The sequence below is a fragment of the Diospyros lotus genome, chromosome 8, assembly GCF_014633365.1.
Source record: "Diospyros lotus cultivar Yz01 chromosome 8, ASM1463336v1, whole genome shotgun sequence".
Taxonomy (NCBI): Eukaryota; Viridiplantae; Streptophyta; class Magnoliopsida; order Ericales; family Ebenaceae; genus Diospyros; species Diospyros lotus.
In genome coordinates, this window is record NC_068345.1 from 23,512,885 (window position 1) to 23,519,597 (window position 6,713).

Genomic DNA, 6,713 nt, shown 5'->3' on the forward strand with positions numbered 1-6,713 from the left:
CTTATTTCCCGATAATATTTATGCCCACGTGGCTTGGCTTCTCACTTAATCTCCTGGGGCCCCACATTCGGATGACTAGATGATTTTATAATGTTAAAAGTTTTTTTTTTTTTAATAACTTTTGTCCCTCGTATTATAAAGTGACCTAGCTCGTATTATAATGCTAAAAGTTTTTTAAAAACTAATTGAATTGGACCGTAACACTCTATCAAGTTTAGTTTAATTACAACTTGATTTTTTTGGTCAAATCAAAATTAAATCGTAGATAGTGATATAATATTTATTTCAAATCCTTATTACTTGATTTTTATGATATATTATTTTTCTATGATTTAAAATACGAACCACAGACACAGTATTACTTGAAATGAGACCAAATTGGATCGTGGATGCCCTCATGCCCAACTTTTGAAGGGCACAACAATTTGCTTACTTCTTGCTGGAAGATAATAATTAGTGGGTGGGTATAAGAAAGAAAGAAAGGAGTGTGAATACGAAGACCTGGGGCTTTGGTTAACGAATAAAGATTAATTCGGATGGTCCAACTCAGCCTTTGATACAAATATAGTTGTGGGGCTGTCTGAGTTAGGATTAGCTTTAATCTTGGGGGGGTATTTGCTTTCAAAGCAGCTTTTGTTTGCGTGGAGGAGGAAGAGGAGAGAGGGTGGTGTTGTGTTGCGCTCTACGCCAAAGTCACAAAAGGAAGGAAGCAAACAACTTGACCGGCTCCCTTCCCTTCCCTTCCCTTCCCGCTTTTGAATTGAATAATAATTGGGGGAAGGAAATAAATGGTGTGGTTCGTGCGTCTGCCCGCAAGCCATTATTATTATTATTATTATTATTATTATAAAGATTTTCGTGCTTTTGCGGGACAAGCCTATGTGAATTCACTCGGTCCAATGCCGACAATTATGCTCAACTTGCTTGGTTTTTTGTTTTTAATTTTTACTTTTTAATATTGAGTGTAATATTCTATTTTTGTGAAATTGTCTTAAAGAAAAAAATAATAATTATTTGGTTCGCATGCCCGTAAACCAATAGTGCTAATTATTTTTTATTTAAAGAAATTTATTTATACTCATACAACTTCACAAATTCTTTCAAGTTTATTACAACACAATAAATTTATTCAAATAATAACAATGAGAAAATACAAAGTGGCTCGTTTTAATGAATTTAATCTAATTTATTATAGTTAATAACATGAATAAATGTCGTTTTAAACTCGATATTAAAATTTATAGAAACCATATATAAAATTTTCAGAATAATTTATTTATTCATTTAATATTATTTACATAAATGCATATTGTTGAGTAAAACGATAAAAAGTTAGAGTAATGTTATTCATCTCTAGTAGAGATGAACAGAGGTGATATGATAGTCCATGTAAAAGTGTTTAATTGATATTATATATTTATTTAAAGAATATAAAAAATAAAATTTGTTGGACACCCTTTCATATTCTCCAAATAAATACTTTGATATGAATTGTCACATTACTACTATTCATTTCTATTGGAGATGAATAACATTACTTAAAATGTTAACTCATGAACACATTTAAGAGTCTTTAATCGATTTAAACCAAATTAGATGAGGCCGACTCCAATAATAAATTCAAATTACTTCAACAAATTAATAGATAAATAGTTGTTATTGCAAACAATTAATTGCAAAAATAAAGATATAAACAAAAGTCTGAAATTTGATAAGCAAGCAAATATTAAGTCTGTCTTCTCTTTCGTGTTTTAGTTTTTAATTGTCAATTTTGAATTTATTTTTAACTTTGTGTTTTGAATATCTGTTTTGAGATTTTTGAAAATACGTTTTTTTTGTCATTCTGAAAAATTATTTCTTAAAATAAAAAACTAAAAAACGCGTTTACTTTGAAATTAAAAAAAATATCTTATGATATTTTATTCAATGAATTTGATTATTAAATAATAAAATTAACTCTTTTTAATGAAATTCTACTATTAAAATAAAATAATAAATTTAATTAATGAATTGTCGACATCTGAGTGATAATTTATATTAAATATTATTATACATAATATGTGTAATACACTTAATAATATACTATATTTTATCTTATATTTTTAATTATAATATAGATATACTATATTTTTAAATAAATATATAATTTTATTTTCAAAATTTAAGATATAATTTTTTCTTCTTTTTTTTTCCTTCTTTTCTTTTTTTTTTTTTCTTTTTCTTCTTCTATTCTCTCTGGTGCCCTGCATTTTCTCCGCCTCCGGTGACCATCGCCGGTCAGAGATTCACACAATCAGAGCCTACTATTAGAAACGTCAAGCCAAGGGAGTTAACATACACAAAAAAATAGCCAACTTTAATTGTTAGATTTTCATAGATTTAATTTTTAATTTTTAGCCCAAACTAAAAAATACACTGTCAGTTGCTACCAGCCACCATGGTCAGTGGTTTCCTGCGATCAAATGCAACCACCCAACACCCTCATCCCTATCGACTAACATACCAAAAAACCAACAACATCCAACGACCGAATCTCCATAGATCGAAGCTTAAACTTTCGACCAAACCCATACTCGCGTAAAAGCACTGGTAATTGCCACCAGCCATCGTGGCCGATGGTTTTCGGCGATCAGTTCCAATCACTTGACACCTTTATCCTCATCGACCAACATACCCAAAAACCAAGAAGAAGAGAAAGAGATGAGAGAAGAGACAAAATTAGTAGGCAATCAAACGGCAGAGGGTAGTCGACGATGGCTGGCGGCAATGATGGCAGTGGCAAGCGCGGTCAATGACAGCTTGCGGAGGTGACGACGATGGTGGGCGCAATAAACGACCGAGTCTTGAGAAGGAATGGAAGAGGAGAAATTAGAGAAAAGTGAAGAGAGAGAGAGAGAGAGACAAGAGAGCTGTGTACGATATTGGGGAAGGATGGGGGAGTGTTTTCCACATTTTGGTGTTTTCAACAACAAAGTTTATTTGAGTTTTCTTTACAACTTTTTTTCTTGTTTTCAAAAAAGCGTTTTGAAAATAGAAAAGTAAACGCATTTTTAGTTTTTTTAAAAATTGAAAACTCAAAACTGGCTAAAAATAGTAAAGAGAACGCAACCTAAACACTTGAACAGCAGAAAGATGAATTAAGGAAGGAGACGAAGACACGAGAGACTAAGGCTTTAGAGTTGAAAGGTAGTCAGGCAGTAGGAGGCAAGGGTTTTTATTTCTTTCTTTAAAACTTGGTTAATGTTAAATAATTTATTATAAGTGTTATGTCTAAGAAAAGAGGACCATGCCTAAGAATAAGTCTAAGCCTAAGAAAAAAAGCTCACAATCCATTAAGAGACCTAAATGAGAGAGTAAAGTGGGAGACTCACAAGAGACCTATGAGGTGTAATACCCCAAGAGCCTAGAGAAGAGTAGTATATATCGAGGATAAGTAAGGAAGAAAACAATACCAACTGGATACCTTTTGGGTTGAATATAGGTAAAAAACTCCCTGATTTAAGTATGCTTTAGCTGGGAAAGCTCAGGGATGGGTGACCCCCTGGGAAGTTCGAGCAGGCCCATCAAAATGAGTTGTTTCGATCCTTCCTATCGCTCGATGTTGGATGTTACAGGTGGTATCAGAGTCGACCCTTGGTGAAGGCGGTCCGATGAGGGAAGGGAGTGGCGCCAGGGCTTGAGGGTCTGTATAAGGAATGGCTTCTAGGATGGTAGCCCCCAAATGAGAGAAAATCTAGAACCAGTTGTAAGGTCACATGACGAGAACGTTATGTGCTCTAGGAGGGATAATGTAATACCCCAAGAACCTAGAGAAGGATAGTATAGATCGAGATAAGTAAAGAAGGAAACAACACTAGCTGAATACCTTTTTGGCTGAATGTAGGTAAGAAACTCTCTGATTAAGCGTGCTTGAGCTAGAGAAGCTCAGGGATGAGTGACCCCCTAGAACGTTCGCGTAGGGCCATCAAGGTAAGTTGTTTTGATCTTTTCTATCGCTCAATGCGGGATGTTACACGAGGGACTTTAGTTAGCGAGTGACCTCATCCTGAGAGATCGAAGCTGCGACTAAGTGACCTTATCTGGGAGCCTATCTCGATGCGTTGAGGAACCTTCTCGGGAATTCATGATTCGCTTGACAACTATTCCAATAACCCGTTAGAGGGCCTAGATTTATTGAGAATTATTTAAGTGTATTTTTAATTTTTGGGTTAAAAAGAATTTTGCCGAGTAGATATTTAAAGTGATAATTTAGAATTTTTTTAAATGTGAGAATAGCATTAAATGGCATTTACATTACGTGAAAAATATATATAAGGGCAGAGATGTCAATTCAAGAATTTAAATAATAATTTGAGGATGATAAGGGAATTTAGGGATAATTAAAAAAAAAAAAAACAGAATAAGAGGATTTGAAGATAACTTGCATGAGGATAAAGAGTTTGAAATTTTTAAAGTTATAAAAGGAGAAAGAGTTATGGATGTCTAGGGCTTCTCCTTTATGTATATACTCTCATAACGCATAATTTTCCTCACGCCGTGAGAAGAAGAGAGTTCAAGAGTTGCAACCACTGTGAGCATTTCTATAGATGAGTCGCATTGCAGTTGTTGAGTTCAATCAAGAAAATCGTAAGGCAAGTTCTTTTCTTGTAATCATTTTCTTTACAAAATTCACGTATGCAAGTTCCTTCCTTTTGTTGATTTATGCAAATTCCTTCATTTTGTTGATTTTCGCAAGTTCCTAGTTCTACTTTGCCTGAACATCAGCGCCTTAAGTATTCTCAAACGACAATTTCATCTTTTGCTGCACTTGGTCTTTTATAGAAGCTTGAGACTTGGGATTTGACATTGAAACTTGCACACTCACAACTTCTTTTATTTGACTGATAATAGTCAAATTTGTTAAAAAAAACATATGCAAATTATAGAGATAAGCATTAAGCACACAATGCATATTCATTTTTATCATTTTTATATAAGAGAACACGGTTAGACTTGATAGGATAAGAACATAAAGTTCTAACGGTCAAACTATCATCTTTTTTCTTTCTGAGTAATGATTATATTTTTCAAAATCAAATGCCAGTTACTAGGCTAATATATGAGCATATTCGATTGGATATTTCATATAATTGATTATATAGAAGCCTTACTTGAGTATGATCAAGTCATTACTTGACCGACTCATAAGCCACAAAGATTTTGCATTAAGCACTTGACTATCAGGCTAAGCTTACTCGACTAACACAAGCATATACTCAAGTACAGATAACTAATACCTAATTAATCTTAAGCACAAAGACTTAGTTAGATTTAATCTAATCTTCACTTGACTAATATATAAAGATACTTGAGTGATAAAAATACTTTTAGTCGATTAAGAGAAAGATATACTCAACTAAGGAGATGATTGAAATTTTGATATCAAAAGATATTCGATTAAAAATAGTTCTTACTTGATTGAATTCAGAAAACAAAAAAGTTATAAAAAATACTCAAGCAAGAAATCTTAATAGTTGATTGAAAAGGATTTTGCTAAAACACATAATCCATTGATTTGAATAATACATACAACAATACTTGATCGAAAATATGCTCAGGTTTTAATACTTATAGAGATACTCAATTTCATCAAAAACTTACTTGAGTGTTGAAGAATCAATACTCAATTATAGAAATACCATACTTGATTATAGATTAAGAAACATAGCTTTGTAAGAGCATACTCGAGCATGTTTTTATGATACTCAATTGAAATATATCAATACTCAATTTTTTTGAAAACCTACTCGACTGTTTTGAAATCAATATTTGATTGAAAGCTTTATATACACACACACATACTTAGTTGAACAAAAGGATTTTATACTTAGTCGATTTTCAAAAACATTTTCTCGAGAACTTTTCATTATACTCAACCAACACAAAACATATTTTTGTTGTTTTGGAGAATATAAGAATATATAAGCTTGGAGTTCTCCAATTTAAGAAAAAATATTTTCTTAAGTTTCAAAACACCTTGATTAAACATGCTTTTGACTTATACAAAATACATTTTGGCTATTTTAGAAATACATATAAGTATATGAACATGAAGTTGTCTAATTTAAAAGAATTTATAAAATATTTTCGAAATCATTAATAAATCAAATTTACTAAAAATATAATTTTTGAGATTATTTTATCCATAAATCAAAATAAAAATTTCTCAACAAAGATGTTCTTTTGGGAAGGAAGATCATCCTTCCAGGAACAAATACGATTCTTCCGGGAGCAGAGAAATTTCTTCCGAGGCACAAGCATTTCTTTTGGAAATACGAATTCAAGGAAAACCTTAATAAACTATTCAAAGCAAGGGAAGAAAAATGAATTAAGTATTGGGAAATTAGTGAATTCTTTCGAGAATAAGAGACTCTCTTCCGGGAACAAGAAATTGCAAGAGTAAAATCCGAGAGCAAAGCATAGTAACAAAGGGTGAAAACGTGAAAATGACAACCGTGAAACTCAGTATTTATAGCTGAGCTCTCCCTAGAAGACGGATGGTCATAAAAATAGTTCATCCTCCCCAGACACTTCATTCTCCCTAGATAGTCTGCTCTTCTCGAACACCTCATTCTTCCAGGACAGTATTTCTTCTTGGGCGAAGGATGAAGGGGTAGTTTCTTCCCGAGATGATATTTGATGAAGTAAAAAGGCTAAAAACTACTTTTCCATTT